Below are 16,219 nucleotides of genomic sequence, written 5' to 3'. Positions count from 1 at the left end.
TACCTGATTCTCTTCTTTCCCAGACTTCGTGCCAGTATCATTCCATTCTTTCAAGGCAGAAATAAATATCCTGAACTTGGGTGCAGCTGGGTGATAGAGTACACACCGGGCATGGGTTTGGAGGACATTGATGGTCTGTGTATTGATGACACTAAGCACTTGGCTTCTGGGGCTCATCTGGTCTGTACAGGGATCCCATGGATGGACTAGCGCCCTTGCAAATAGTTGCGGACTTGACTGAATCTCCCCGAAGCTTAAACGCTGAGACCCTACCACCTTGTTGTGTGGTTTTAGGAGAGGAGTCCTTTGACGGAGAAGGGTGGTCATGTCTGGAAGGTGAAGTCATCATGATGGGGTCTGGGCCTTTGTAAAGAGAGAGAGAGAGAAAGAACGGGAGGCAGGGATATGAATGGGTCTCTTCCGTGTAAGAATAAGCAAGGCAGCTATCAGCTGAGAAGCAGTCTGCAGAACTGACTGGTCGGGGTCTACTGGCACCTTGGCCTTGGATTTCTCAGTCTTCTAATGCTCCAGAACCGTGAGACATAAACAGTTGTTGTTTGAACCACACAGTCTGTCGCATTTTGTTACAGCAGCTCAGCCACCTAAACCCCTATGCTGCAGGAATATAGTACCACCGGGGAAGGAAGAAACCCCGTTTTGATGACAGAATGGGCACATGGGGCCATGCTAGGGCCCCTGCTGGAGCTCCACTCTGATTTCAAGTTGGTCTTAGCTTTGCCTCCTGCTGTCGTGATAACACACCCTAACTAAGCCACTTAGGGAAAAGTTTACTGCACTCAATTCCATGTTGTAGTCCCTCAATGCAGGGACATCGAGGTGGGAGGAACTTGAAGCAGTTAGTCACATCCACTGTACAAAACAGAAAACAGTGATTGTGTGTGTGTGTGTGTGTGTGTGTGTGTGTGTCTGTGTGCCAGCCACTCGGTGTGTTCAACCGCTCTCTGCTTTCATTTAGTGAGGGGCCTAGCACATGAAATGGTGCTGCCCTTGTGGAGGGTGAGTCTTCCTACCTCAGGCCAACCTAATCTAGACATTGAGATTCTGTTCTTCCTGGGCGATTCTAGATTGTGTCAAATTAATTGTCAAAACTAACTGTCACAAAGTTTATATGCCCAGTTTTTCCATTACAAACACTGTGGGGACTTTAGGTAGGGCTTGCCTGCTCTGCTCATGACTCTGGGTTCTCTCTCTCTCTCTCTCTCTCTCTCTCTCTCACACACACACACACACACACACACGCACAGTTGTTTTGGGCTGCAAGTAACAGGATATAGTCTACCATCTCTCAAAGAGCCAGGGTCTCCCATTGGACAGCAAGAACCCAGACACGGCCAGCTATCTAGTAAAGAACCAGTGTCTCCTGTGATCTAATTTCTGGAGGTGGCTCTCCTTGGGCTAGAAGCTCCTCATTGCTGCTCCACCAGCCAGAGTTTGGCTTTCTGCTCCTCAGGAGGTGCTTGCCATGGCCCAGGGCTTGCAGTGAAAGTCAGAAACCAGGCAGGTGGTCAAAGCAGATGAGCCGCCCCCACCTAAGCAATAGATTTCCCAAAGACCTCAGCTTCCCGTTGGCTGCGGTGAGTACTCGCCACACCAGAGTGCCAGGACCAGAGAGTGGAGAGTAAGGCTGGGAAGACACCCATGGCACCTACCACATCAGTCACCACGGGGCATTCTCTTAAACTCCTCACTTTCTGATCATGGCTGTGGGACAATGGCACTATTGAGAGAATGCCCTTAGGTAGCAGGTACTTTTGCAGGCTTGACTAGGCTCTCCTGCCAGCCTCTGAGATACCAAGGCTCTCCTGCGAGGGCTGCGAGCCCAATTGTCCTTCACTGTGAACCTGAACGAAGGGGCTAGACTGCACAGGTCCCCTCACAGGGGTAGAAGGAAGGTGTCATCTGGTCTGGAAGGGACTGGCTCTGACCTTCCTCCTCCAACATCAAGAGTTCATCTTTTGCTGTTTACACCGAGTTTCCTCCAGGCATATCCAGGCCAGCAAGCCTGTTTGACTGTGGCCCCGAGGCCCATGGTGAGGCCCGTGGTGACTTGGCCTTCTCTGTCCTGTACTGCCACAGCTCATCCACCCCCAGCTTCTCCTTTGGTCTCCCCACATTTCTTGCTCCTGGTCCCCTCTGGGAGAGGCTAAGGACTGATTCTCTGGAGGCCTGGGCTCCACCTGGTTCCCTGTCTGCACGGTGGAGGTATTCCAGTGTTGGGTCCTGCTTGGTGTCACCCCGGCTTGATACACACTCTCCCTCAGGGGCTTTGTCTGTGCTCTGCCAGAATCCCCTCTGTTCCACTGTGAGATTGTTATAATCGACTTCTCAATTTCCTTGCTAGGTTTGGAGGTAAAGAGGTTCCAGGAGGAACCTATGGAACGAGGAAGAGGGTCCTCTCCTAGGACTCAGAAGGCTGACTGTACCTTGTAAGAGCAGGCCTCTGCTCTGAGGAGAAACCACCCCACCCAGCTCTTTCCAGGTTTAAGGCATAATTCCCCATCCCTCATCTTTATCATCTCCTGGCAAGGGTCCCTCTGCACAATTCACGTCTTTGTCAAGGCCTCAAGAGGGGCCCGTGAGTATACAATGTGCTGTGACTGGCACAGCCCTGGGCCCCTCCAGTGGTCTGAAGCCCCAGCATGGTTAACTATGTCTCCCACAAGGCAGAGTGATTCAAGGTTCTCTTGTGGAATACATAGTCTAAAGCAATTTAGGTCCATGGGTGTTGGCTGATTGTAGGCACTAAAGCATGGCTTCCGGGCTGTAACAGCGCCAACATGCACAGTGCCAGGCCAGGGGAGTGTGCACAGAGAGGTGGCACTCAGCAAGGACTTCTGAGAAAGGTGAGGTGTGAGCAAAGGCCTCACAGGTGATGAGAGCGCTTGTGTTTTCAAAGGACAAGGGAATTTGGGTGTGTTGGAGGTGGTGGCCGGAGTAGCCTAGAACCAATAAGATCCGCCCAGGGGTGGGAAGTTCAGCCAGAGGGGAAGCACCCAAGGGGGAGGTAATGTCTCTCCAAGGGCCTTGGCAAAGGCGGCGGGTTCCTGTGCTTTCCCCAGGAGGAAGAGAACTGGGAAAGATGAGAAGAGCAGATTGAGATGCTTAGGGAAGGGGCAATTGGCTTTGGCAGCATGCCTAGGGTGTGAGCCCCTGGAACTTTGGTTTGCTGGCTGATGCCCGTTAGGGAGCCACTCTGAACCCATTTCCCCAAGCGAAAAGCCTGGAAGCATTCACTAGGAGAAAGTGCTGCCTTGGCATGGCCTAGCATACCTGGAATGTGCGGTGTTCTTCGCTCTCCTAAGCCGAGGATCATGGTTCACCACTGGTGACCTCAGCATTACTTAGCCAGGGCCAACTCTCAAGATTGCTCTGTCATCACCGTGTTCTGGGTGACACCATGATCCCATGATCATGGAGTTTGAGCCTTAGTTAGGGCATTGGGTATACCGCGGGAGCCCTGGACAACAGCGGGCTGGGAGCAGGTGCTGGCAGCTGCTGCAGGCCTTACAATGTGGCTTTGTCACTGGGGTGGCTTTGGAGCCAGGGAACGACCTGTGCTGGGAAACAATTCTCATGGCTGGGCTGGTGCAGGCTGCCAGATCACAACAAAGCCCTGGAGAGCCGTTGGGCAATCACTTTTGTCATGCAAATGAGGGCGGAGCATAGCAGCCCCCTCTGCCGGCTCGCTAACCTTTTTGTGATTCAGATGAAGGCAGTCGGCTTTCCTGGGTCCCAGAGCTGGTTTTGCCTCTTCCATTGTCCTCTCCAGGGCTTACTGCCACACCGCTCTGCTCTGACTTTGCTGAACCCACGGTTTTACTGAAAGGTAACAGGACCCAAGAAAGAAAGTCAGGACCAAAAGATGGCACCCAAAATAGTGCAGGTGACTAGGTCAAAGGACAGTGTGGGGAGGCCAGGGCCAGGATGCAGGGAGCCTGGGTTCTGAGGAGGGCTAGTCTGGGGCTCCTGGACAGGCTAAGCTTGAATGGGGTTTGAGTAATGAGTAAAGAGCTGGGTCTGTAACTAGTGCCTACTGGCCTGGGCAGGACCATGTGTCCATAGGGGAGCTGTAGGCTCTCTCCTTGTCCAGTGACCCTGGCCTAGCCAGTAAATTGCAAGTTCCCAAATTTCTTTGGGCCTGCATTTACTTGTCTGTGTAAGAGGGTAGGAGCAGCCCCTGCTTAGTGCCACTGTGAACTGAAATAAAATAATCCGGACAAAACGTTACGTTTGTTGCTTGCTCATACTCATCACATGGCCCACACACGCATTTCCCAGTAATTTACTTCTAGGAATTTATTCTACAAATACTCTCACATGTGCAAAATGACATATGTTTGAGGTTATTCTCTGCAGATTTGTTTGTAACAGCCAGAGATTGGAAAGGGCCCAACTCCACATCTACAGGGCCGGGTTAAATGGATGCTGGTTGCGTACCCGTCTAACAGATTGCTCTGCAGTTGAACGGGAGCCAACCACTCTGTCCTGCTACAAGGAACTGGCCTCCTGTGGAGCTGGGAGGTGAACACAGGTCAATTATCTGTGAAAAGCCAGAAGTCAACACTCAAGGGTCTTGGCAGCCTGCTCTTTTGCAGCTGAGGGGCCAGTGGCCTAGGAAGAGATAGGATATGGTATGATCCCTCCCCTGAACAGAGACAAGCCCTCCCCTCAACAGAGACGCGCTCTCTCCTGCAGAAATAGGCTGCTTTGGGTGCCATGGGTACACACAGCATTGCAGGATGGAATCGCAGGACCAGTCACCATGACAACAGCAGGCAGTTGTAATTTTCAGCCAGAGGAGTGCCCAGAGTACAGGACGAGGCTGCCGACCACCCTCAACAGGACTGCCTTTGTGGGCACCTCTGTATCTGAGTCATGGGGACTTCCTGGCCTCGGCCTCCCACCTGCAGAACGAGAACATGGCAAGTCTGCCCCGTGCGACTTGGGAAGACAAACAGAGAAAGGCCAGGAACAGCTCCGAAGTGACCGCAGGAATCTGCAAACACAAGGCTGCCAGTCTCTTGTGCCGGACCCAAGTGGGTGCCGCGGTCCTCGTTTCTTCTACTTCTCCTCATCGGAGCTGCCTGCCTATAGCCCTGAATTTCTCTCATCAGAGCACCGGGCAGGAGGTGAGGGAGAGGCGGGTGGATTTCATTTGGGCCGGAGGGCGGCTAATATGGGCAGCTTGGTTACGTTATCCACAGGTGTGCGAACACAGGTGAGGCCCAGCTGGTGCTGCCCAGCTGGTGTTGCCCACCTGCTTTCCAGCCCCCTGCCCCTCCTTGCTCCTTCCCCACCACACCTTTTGGACTTGCAAACCGCTGGCTTTCGAACTCAGTAGCCTCCCTGTTTGTACAAGGGAGAAAGGGTCTCTAGGCAGCAAACAGGAAACGACAACCTTCACCCCCAACACTGAATGGGTATCGCTTTGAGCATCAAACAGTTATGATGTGTAGACACAGGCACCAACAAGGCCCTGTGAAGGAAGGCAAGCGAGCTGTTACTCCCAGTGTAGCTATCCCAGCCCAGTGGGTATCTTCCCCCACCCCAATGGGATGAGGATGGAATCCAATTCCCCCTGTTGAGACTGGCCTTGTAGATCCACATAGACCTGGGAAATAGGACAGGCTATCCAACCCTCAAGAAACACAAGAGCCCTGGGAAGGAGCTGTCTACGTTTCTGCTCTCCCCCACAGATATGCCTCATGGCCTTCCTCTGCAGGTTCTCGGGTGCAGCTTAGAGGAGAGAGGGGCAAGAGAGCAAGAAGGGTGAGCAGACCAGGCTGGATCAGGCAGTATCTTTCCTGTCCAGAACTGCTTCATGGACCTCCGGCCTGTTCATCAGTTCCTAGCGCACGCGACCCCTACCCCCACCCTCCCTCTCCCCCCAGCACTATGAAGCTAAAAGCTAAGTATTTGTAGAGACTGGACTTGGAACCCAGTCACTGATTTATCTGGGGCTCAGCCATCAAGTCATGTAACAGGTAACGCAGAAGGGCAGACCACACTGTGTGATTAGCCATGACTTCTTTCAAGACTTTCAGAAACCTAAAAGATCAGTACCGCAAACGCAGGTGGTCGGATGTGGTGCATACAAAATCCTCAAGCACTCTCAGGGGGCAGGGTCTCTGACAGTGGCACAACAAGCCTTTGTTCTCACTGGTGACTGGTGGCTGGCTACGTCTGGGACCTTCTGGTGCCCCTGCCCGTTAGCTCTCATCGTGGGCATTCCTTTGTGCTTGCCTGTGGACTGGCCACAACTCCCGTGCAGGAGCTGGGCCCAGGGGAGCTGCAAGGCTTCTGCAGAGCCTGAGACCATCTCCGCACACAGGTGGAACGAGCCCCTCTTCCTATCACTTTCCTGTGGCTTTGGGTTTTGGACTTGTGGGCATCATCCTCCCTCTGTGGTGTGAGAAGGCAAGGACTGCCCACATCTTGCCTGGGGATAATCTCCTTTTTATCACACAGCAATTAGCGACCCCCCAGACCCGCACTATTCTCAAGCAAGACAGAACCTCTCCCCAGCAAAATAACAGAAATACGGTGAGAATTGCATGCAGGCTGTTTGAAAGCAAATGCTATTCAATGAAACCAGTTTAAAGGTGATGTTTCTGGGACCAAAGAGAAGCTCAGAGGTTCAGAGCACTTTTGCAGAGGACCTGGGTTCAATTCCCAGCACTCATATGACTGCTAACAACTATAGCTGCAGTTCCAGGGATCTGACGTTTTCTTCTAACCCTTACGTGCCCCAGTTATGCTCATGATACACAGACATACGTGCAGGCAAAATGCTCATATACATAAAAAAATAATAATAAATAATAAGATTAAGTTTCTTTTTTGTTCAGATAAGAACAAATCTTTATTACTCATATATCCAAGTGCAATCACAAAACAAAATAAAAAAAACATAAATTGCTACAAAATCCACAAATAAAACTCCCAGTATAAAAAGTCTTCAGACAAGTGGCATCATAGCAATAAAGTCCAGAAATAGGCACGTTGCTTCTTGCTTTTCGGCCTCCCTGAGCAGGGACATCCTGGAAGGAGATGCAGGACTTCTAGACACCTGGATCACAGTAGTGTAGTGATACGGTGGCTGGTCTAGGGCCTGTCCTGCTGCTTGTCCCTCTGTCTCCTGGGTGCCAGGCATTAACTGAGGCAACAGGCTCTGACCTACCAGCTTCACGTTACCTCTCTTGGCCTTTACACAGTCTCCTAGCTACACCAGCCAAGGCCATGCTGTGTGATGGGTACCAGGGAATCCTGATCTGTAGGTTTAGCCAAGTGTGCCTGGGTGATTTGAACTCACAGGTGGGCAGAGAGCGAGTGACCCAGGAGGTAGGCGGCATACACTTGCAGAGGCATGCATGTTCTACCTTGTCTGCCTGGATACTTCCTCAGATAGATACTTGGGCATCCTTTTTCTATTCTGGGAGACTCTCCATCCCTCCCAGCCACCATTGACTATTGCTTGCTCTGTGAACTCCTGGGAGGCTTCTGGGAGTCACCTGCTAGAATAAGAACCTCTGGGGACCCTAGCACAAGGATCCTAACAGCCAGTCCATGTGTACTGTGGTTCCCCTACCCTCCCAAACCTAACAGACAGGAAAGGGGTGCATGCCCTGCCCAGGGCATCCCCAGTAGGGATGTCAGCACTGGCTCTTCAGAAGTGGAGAGTCAGTCATTCAGGGTTGGGTCTGTCTCCCTTGGTCTGGACATAGACATATCCTATCCACAGAAGTGAAGGGGTTAAAAACCTGGAGACCCACGTAGGGAGGTCTTTTGCATTGAACAAACAAAGCAAAACAAATAACAAACTTCTGTACAATTCAAGGCCAAAGGAAATACAATATATGAGAGCCTTTCTAAATCGAATTTGACCCGCTGCTGTGCCCTCACATAGAAAAACCTAAACAGCTCCCCCTCTAGTTTCCCTCCTTAAACATAGCCATGAAGAACAACTTTCCGTGAGCCCCCTGGAGGCCTTGGTGCTCTGAATTCAGTTTCTAGCCTGGTGAGACCTCCCGGGAGTGCCTATGCTTAAAACCCTGTGAGGTGAAGTTGCCCCTGATAGATCTTCCCGCTAGGCAGCCAGGCAGATAACAGCTACCGCTACAAGGCAGGGAGTAGCGGGGGCGGGGAAGACACGGCTGTCCGTACCGGCCAGGGGAGGGCTGTTGTTTTCAGATCCAGGAGTGGCCAGAGTTAACTCGGGCAAGCAGGCTGCTCCTTTACACCCCCTGATCTCTTTGAAGACAACACCCAGATCGCTGAAGCCGGGAGGATTCCGCGTACCTCCATCTGCTGAGGAAAACGTGAACAGGTGCTTCTTGCCCTGGGTGGCCTGGCTGCTTACCAGCCTCTCTGCTCCCCACAGGCTGGACTGTGTTCAGGAAGCCCAGGTCTTTTGGGTTTCTCCCTGCCAGGGCCTCTGGACACCCTTTGACCTACCTGACCACATAGCTGCACTACAGTACTGGTGTATGTATGGGGTCTTCATGATTTTTTTTTTTTTCTGTTTCGAGACAGGGACTCACTATGTGACTCATGTGACTCTGGCTGACCTTAGACGAGGCTGGCCTCGAATTCAGAGATTCAGAGATCCTTCTGCCTCTGCCTCCCTTGTACTGAGATTAAAGGCATGTGCCACTGTGCCCAGTGAATTAAAAATTTTTTAGTGGATAAAGACAGAATCACCAATGTAGTCCCCCACAAGCCCCCCACAAAGGTCTTTCACAAATACTCTGTCTAGCCATTGCCATTTCATTTACAATGGGTGTGTTAACGTTTTTAGAAAGACTCATAAAAATGGAAATATTCATCACAATGAAAAAAAATCACTAAAACTGTGTTCTTTATTTCTTATCCCTTCCCTGGGCTGGGGGACTCTGATAAAACCCCAAGATGGCTCCTTCCTGGACCGAGTGATCTGTGAGGTGGTCCTAGGGTGCTGTGCAGCCCCTGCTAGCTAGTTGATGGGCCCAATGCCAAGCTCTTCCCATATATAGGCCCTGGTGGTGCTGGGTGTTCCCTGAAGGATCCTGGATGCCACCCCATGGGCTTCCTGGAGAGCGCCTGACCCAGGCCCTGGAGGAGTTGGCAGGGTGCACTTTCCCTCTCTAGCCTGGCATCTCTGGCTTCCAGGACTGGCACCGCCGGCCAGCCAGGACTATCCCAGACACTGACGTGTGTTTGAAGCCAGCTGCCACACAAAGCCACATTGTGGACCTCTGGCTGGCAGGCAAGGCACGTGATCACAGAGGGTGGGTGGCAGCCAGATGGGTGTGCCTCACTGCCTTCCTCTGGGCTGGAATCCGCATCCTTCTGTCTGGCCCACACAGTAGAAGCTAGGCCAGTTCAGGGACTATGGGGAATGAGAAAGAACAACTCCGATACCCCGTGAGGAGGCCTCCCTTCCTCTGTGTTCCTCTGTGTTCCAGCATCTTTATCCAGACCTTATCCCTTTGTCTCTGTCACAGGCTTCCTACACCCCAGGGTCTTGACTGTCACATCTTTTCTGTGAGAAGGAGCCTGAACCATAGGCACAGAGCAGTACTTTGAGGACCTGAAGACAGAAACAGACCCAGTAGCGGTCCCAGCCAGGTCCTGGGTGCTGGAGCCCCATTTCCCTCACTTTCCCTCTCTCTTCCTCTTGAGTGGTTCTGACTTCCTGGCCCAGTTTGGGCCATCTTGGCTGGAAGAGAAGCCCCTAAAGTCAGGACTTCAAATTACCGAAAGTGCAGCTTTCACATATGAGTAAAATAGCAAAGATGTCCTGCCCACATCACCGACTCCTTCCTTGAAATCCAGGCATGCATGAGCCTCATGAAGAGACATGCTAACACAAGGACACCCTCCATCCCCCCCCATCACCAAGCAAAGAAACAGGAGCTTCTTCTTAAGCAGAGTCTGTGTATGACTCCCAGACACCAGACAGCACACACCACACGCGGGAGAGATCCAAGTGTTATAGTTTCCACGTTGAGTATGCCCCAAAGGTCTGGTTCCCAGCTGGAGACTTCTGCTTGGTAGTAGGACCTTTAAGAAATGGGACGCAGTAGGAGGAAGTTGGTTCACTGGGGGTGTATCCCCGAGGCCCCAGGCCCCTTCCTGTCCCTGCTTCGCCAGCCACCGTGAAGTCAGCAGCTTCGTTCTGTGCATACTTTCCTGTCCCATGTTCTGTGTGCCACCTGCCCAGAAGCAGCAAGGCCAAATAACCATGGGCCGAAACCTCAGAAAATGTGAGCTCAGATCCATTCTTCCTCCTTGGGAGTAGGTTGTCTCAGATGTTCTGCTATAGGAACAGGAAGCCGGCTGGCAGCTTCATGGCTGGCCCTTCGTTTCTTGTCACATGGTGCCTCCTCACTGAAGAAGGTACAAAGGGAAGCGTCTTTTCTGTGTACTCTGAGGACTGCTGGCCAAGTTTCCCAGGCAGCCTCAGGATGGAGACTGATTGCCAGTGTGGATCACACGCTAGTGAGCCGGAAGTTCTTAGCCCCACCTTTGACGTTGGGGGCTGGGTAGAAAGGCAGAGCTTCTCACCTTCACACAGATGGCCAGCAATGTATTTAACCATGCTTCTACAAGGAGACCTGAAATAGGCCACAGGGACAGAGTTTGGAGGCTCCTGGAAGGTGGGTGGAATGGGGAAGAGGCGGAGAATTCCTGTCCCTTTCATGTGTGGTGCCTTTTGCCTCCCTCCTGTCCAGTCCTTCACCTATAGGTTTCCCAGCATCCATCGGGGCTGAGGAAAGAACTCTATCATGGAGCACATTCCCAGCTGGTATAAGGCTCTGGGGTCAATGAAACAAAGTACAGTACAATAACGCAAGATTCAAATACAAGTAAACAAATGAAACTAGTAAGTGCAAAATGCAAATGAAGTATTTTTTTTTTTCTAAATTCTGTGAACTTTTCAACAAACATTTGAGCCCCAAAGCAGTCTTAGGAACTCAGTGATTGGGTCCAAGGCACAGATAACAAGCAGGTCTCTTGCAGTAAGTTTATGAGATGGGGCTGCCTGTGGGACTGGATGCTCTCTGCCTGTGTATCCTCAGTATCATCAGGGTGGAACTGGGTAGTTTACACGTGTGGAGATGGAGACCAATGCTGTGTGTGTGTAGAGCCAGATAGTGGGCTCTCCCTTTATCCTCTGCCTGGGAACCTTGTAGGAGTCCTAGGTCTGCTTTCTGAAGTACTACCTGAGCTGGACCAACCTGCTCAGCTCTCCACACATTCATGCTCACCAGACTTGCTACTCCTCAAGGTTCCCCCTGCTGAAGAGATAGCTCCAATGTGAGCCTTGATGGCTAGTTTCCCATTCTTCAGCCCCAATCCAGGCCTTTGTCCCACACATCACAGGCATACTATCTTCTCAAAGGTAGTTACCCCCCATGCCTTGGCCCACCCCCAGGGTCTCAGGATTGACCTCCCTTATTTCTGTCCCATAGTCTCCTGGTGTAGAACAATTGTCTGTATTCTGTCAATCATATATTAAATAAATGCTGATTGGCCAGTAACCAGGCAGGAAGTATAGGCGGGACAACCAGATAGGAAGTAGAGGTGTGTCAATGAGAACAGGAGAATTCTGGGAAGAGGAAAACCCATTCCTCTGCAGTCTTGGCCCTGCCACAGAAGAAGCAAGATGTGACTGCCTTGCTGAAAAAGGTACCGAGCCATGTGGCTAACATAGATAAGAATAATGGGTTAATATAAGTTATAAGAATTAATAAGAAGCCTGAGATAATGGGCCAATCAGTTTATGATTAATGTAGACCTCTGTGTGATTTCTTTGGGACTTAACGACTGCGGGAACCAGCCAGGAAAGAAACCTCAGTCAATACCCTCCTCCCTCAGTCTGATGCTGGCCCATCAGACATTCTGCCCAGGTTCATTCTTATTGTCAACTTGCCACAGTCAAGCATCACCTGGGAAGAGGAAGTCTCAACTGAGGGTGTGCCCGGAACAAATTTACCTACAGTCATCCATATCTGTGAGAAATTATCTTGATTATATAGGAGGGCCTAGCCCACAGTGGGCAGAACTATTCCTTGGGTCCTGGTTGTAGAAAGTAACTAGCTAAAAGCCAGCCAGAGAGCAAGCCAGTAAGCAGCATTCCTCCATGGCTTCTTTCTGTTTGAAGACCTGCCCTGACTTCCCATATTGCTGGACGGTTACCTGGAAGTAGAAGATGAAATAAGCCCTTGCCTCCCCAACTTGATATTATTCACAGTTTACCAAAGCAACAGAAAACTAACCAGGACACATTCCTCTTTTTCTCACAGTGTGGGACCCAGTCCAGTTGCTCCTGGCTGTAGATCAGCTCTAGCTGGCCCCTGCCAGCTCTTCTACTCACATCTCTGTTGCTGGGAGCCTGGGAACCCCAATCCCATCAATGAGCATAGTGTGCTGGGAGTCTCCAAGTGATATTACCTTTCTGATAAAGCAGATCTTCAGCGAGCAATGGTCTAAAGCGTTCCCTTTGATTTTTGCATGCCAGGGTATCATATCTTTTACCAGTCTATGATGAGACTGACTCCTGAGGACATGCAGGACCAGAAAGGTGCAGCAGAGCCCGGGACACACACACTGCACTTCCTCTGATGAGAATGTAGGTCTGTGCTTACCGGGCCTGGCTGAAGACAGAATCTCTGTATTTGTAGTCTAATAGATCCTACCCATCCCATCCCCTGCATAGCCTACTCTGACCCTCTGTGCTCTGGCCCTTAGTTGGAGGCCTGAAGGGCGGAGGTCATCCCTCCTAAATGGCTGTGCCCTGCCCTCTCTTGTCTGACCCTGTGTCTGGTGGACAGGCCAGATGCCCATTTAGTAGCATTCAGTAGAATTGGTTGACACAATGCCCTTTTTGTGAAACTCCTGTTGGTGAGCCGACTTATATTGTTTATGCAATAGCTTCAAGTCCACATGGTATTAGATATCTGAACTAGGAAAACATTTCTCCCTCCCCCGAGATTAATTAACAGCTTCTATTATTACAGCCCTGTAACCTCTATACCCAATTCTAAAATCTAGATATTTCTGAAAACCAAGACATATTGCCTAAGTCAGTAGCAAACTCATTCGGTGACAAACCCTGGCTTGGCCAGACATTGTGTAAAGGCTGAACTGATATTTGCATATTTCATCACAGAAATGTGAATATTCTTAGCGCTGTCTTTAGTCCTGCTGAAGGGTCACTCAATCCATAGGATGTGCACATACTCAGTGCCTAGACCCCAACTGTTCTGAATTCAGAAATCCGCTGCCTGCCGCTTTACTCCCCTGTACCCCACTCTCCTCAAGGCTTCCACTAAGGAAAAAAGAATTAGACAGCAAGAACCCACAGTGCTTTTCTCTTTGTTTGTTTTGCTCTGGCTGTCAAGGAGAAAGAATTTAAATAATCAACTTTATTCACAACAAATAGCTTTTGTCCAAAGTTTCTTACTACAGTTGTTTATCCTGCCTTTTCGTAACTTGTCTTTAAGAATTTTGTTGGATACAGTTTTCTTTCCTGGGTCTCTTGGATTTGAACCTGCTTTGTAGCATTTTTTTTTTTAAATGAAAGGAGTCATTCAAATGACTCACTGCAAATGAGTGAGTCCAGAAGGATTCTAGGGACAACTGGGACAGATGGTCCCCAACATCCCTTCTGCCAACCTGCCTCATAGGAGCGGGGGAGGGAGGGGCCCATGTAACCAGCGATTGATTCTCTGTCTGTCCCCTGTGTGCCCAGGGGAAATGACAACCAGTCACCAGAGACTGCAACACTCAGCGGCTTCTCAGTCAACTCAGCCCCAGCCACCATCCAGATGCAGCCAGAGCCCATTTCTGGTCAGCCCCAGCCACCATCCAGATGCAGCCAGAGCAGCCCACTTCTGGTCAGCCCCAGCCACCATCCAGATGTAGCCAGAGCAGCCCACTTCTGGTCAGCCCCAGCCACCATCCAGATGCAGCCAGAGCCCACTTCTGGTCAGTCCAAGAAATAGTTTACTTATCCATTTGCTGTGTTGACAAACGTCTCTGATTCTCTCAGCAGACCTGCTCTGCTAGGGAGACCCCAAAGTAACATTTGGCACACCACAAGTTAATTTTCTCAAACAGAGCTATATGAACAATAGAATACATGCTTGATTATATAACAAAAAGAGTACAAACTTGAAACATAGATACTGTGGCTGATCTTCTCTTTTTTTTAGTTAAGAAAAAATATTATAATTTTAATTATTTTGTGTAGGAGTGTATGCATGTGTGTGTGTGTGTGTACTATATGTTTTCTGGTACCCACAGGAGGGTGTTGTAACTAGATTCACAGATGCTCGTGAACCACTAGAGTCTAAGTAGGTGTTGGGAATAAAACTCAGGTCCCTTGGAAAAGCAACTAATGCTCTTAACCAGTGAACCATCTCCAGCCCCATGTAGCTGACTCTTTTCATTGGGGACAATTCACCAGGCACTATAGACTACATATTCCGAGATGAGTAAGTATAGCTTTCAATACTTTGATGCACTGAAATTTGAAAATGTAACCAAAGTTTGTAAAACTTAATTTCTGAAGCTGTCTTCTTGATCAGGTAACATTTTGAAAAAGCAACTTGGCAAATAATTCCATTTTCAATTAAAATAAGCTGAATTTCGCGTCTCCTCACAACAGCTCACCAGGCAAAGGCCCTATTGTTGCAGTTTCAAAATGGAAGACATTGCTGTAACAATTTGCAGATGCTGGGCCACAGGTAGTACAGTACTCTCACCCCTTTGATATGCTGAAAAGCCTGAACCCTCCAATCCTGCTGCAGGCACACCCTGGGCCCTTGCAGAAAATGCACTAGCCAAGAACACCTCAGGGAAGCTTGAGGAAGAATCAAGGCAGAAAAAAGCTCATGAATGAATCTGCATAGAATTCTCTTGAGTCTTTGGATGAGCTCTGGGTCCCTGTATCAAGTGCATCTCCTCGGGGCTGAGCAAAGAGCAGGGAACCTGAGGGCAGCAGCCAGTGCCCTTAGCAGCACTCACAAAGGGTTTGAGAAAAGCTCTTGTTTCAACTAGCCAGGACCCTCATTTGTTGTGGTTTCTACCTGAAATGTCTCCCAATACTCCATGTGTTGAAGGCCGTGGTCCCAACGCAGCAACATTCAGAGGAAGGTTTCTGCGAAGTGATTGGTTCCTGAGGGCTCTGCTCTCAAGGTGGCTTCATCATTTGATGGGTGAAGAGGGTTTCCAAGCTGGGAGAAGTAGGTACTTTGAAAAATGTGCTGGGAGACTATGACATCTAGGGATGGTCCTTTCCTTCTCTGGTTCCTGGTGAGCATGAGGTGGACAGCTTTATCTAGCATATCTACCTACCTTAGATGCCTGGCCTTCTCTTGGGCTCAAAGAGATGGGGTCAGTGACCATGCACTGAAAACCTGGACACTGAGAGCCTAAAGGAAATCTTCCCTTTAGAAAGATTATTTTTATTGCGCGAAAGATTTAGTTCAGTGGTTAAGGGCACTTAACCACAGTGGTTAAGGGTTCAATTCCTAGCACTCACATGGTGATTCACAACTGTTTGTTAATTCTAGCTCCAAATTATCTAGATCCATTTTCCTGGCCTCTGCTGGCCTCAGGCATGTATGTGGCACAAACACACACACACACAGCGCACACATGCACACACACACACACACACACACACACACACACACAAACACACACACGCTCGCGTGCGCGCACACGCACACAGGTAAACACTTATACGTATAAAATAATAAATAAATCTAAAAAAATTGAAAAGACAAATTATTTCATTATTGGCCTGTGTGGTGGGGGATGGGCTCAGATGTGGGAGATGGGCCTCGGGAGGTTGGGCTTGCATGATCAGGCACCTTGCTAATTCATCCTTCTTTTTTTTTAATATTTATTTATTTGTTATGTATACAATATTCTGTCTGTGTGTATGACTGCTGGCCAGAAGAGGGCACCAGACCTCATTACAGATGGTTGTGAGCCACCATGTGGTTGCTGGGAATTGAACTCAGGACCTTTGGAAGAACAGGCAATGCTCTTAACCTCTGAACCATCTCTCCAGCCCTAATTCATCCTTCTTTTAGTTCCATCACTGAACCCCAGATTGGCTCAGCAGAGACTGCAGAAGTAAACAGCCTTCAGGGTTCAATGAAATTTGAAGGCAGACCTAAAAAGGTTTGTGCAATGTACAAAA

The sequence above is a fragment of the Myodes glareolus genome, chromosome 24 (assembly GCF_982192425.1).
Source record: "Myodes glareolus chromosome 24, mMyoGla1.1, whole genome shotgun sequence".
Lineage (NCBI taxonomy): Eukaryota > Metazoa > Chordata > Mammalia > Rodentia > Cricetidae > Myodes > Myodes glareolus.
This window is presented reverse-complemented; position numbering follows the sequence as displayed.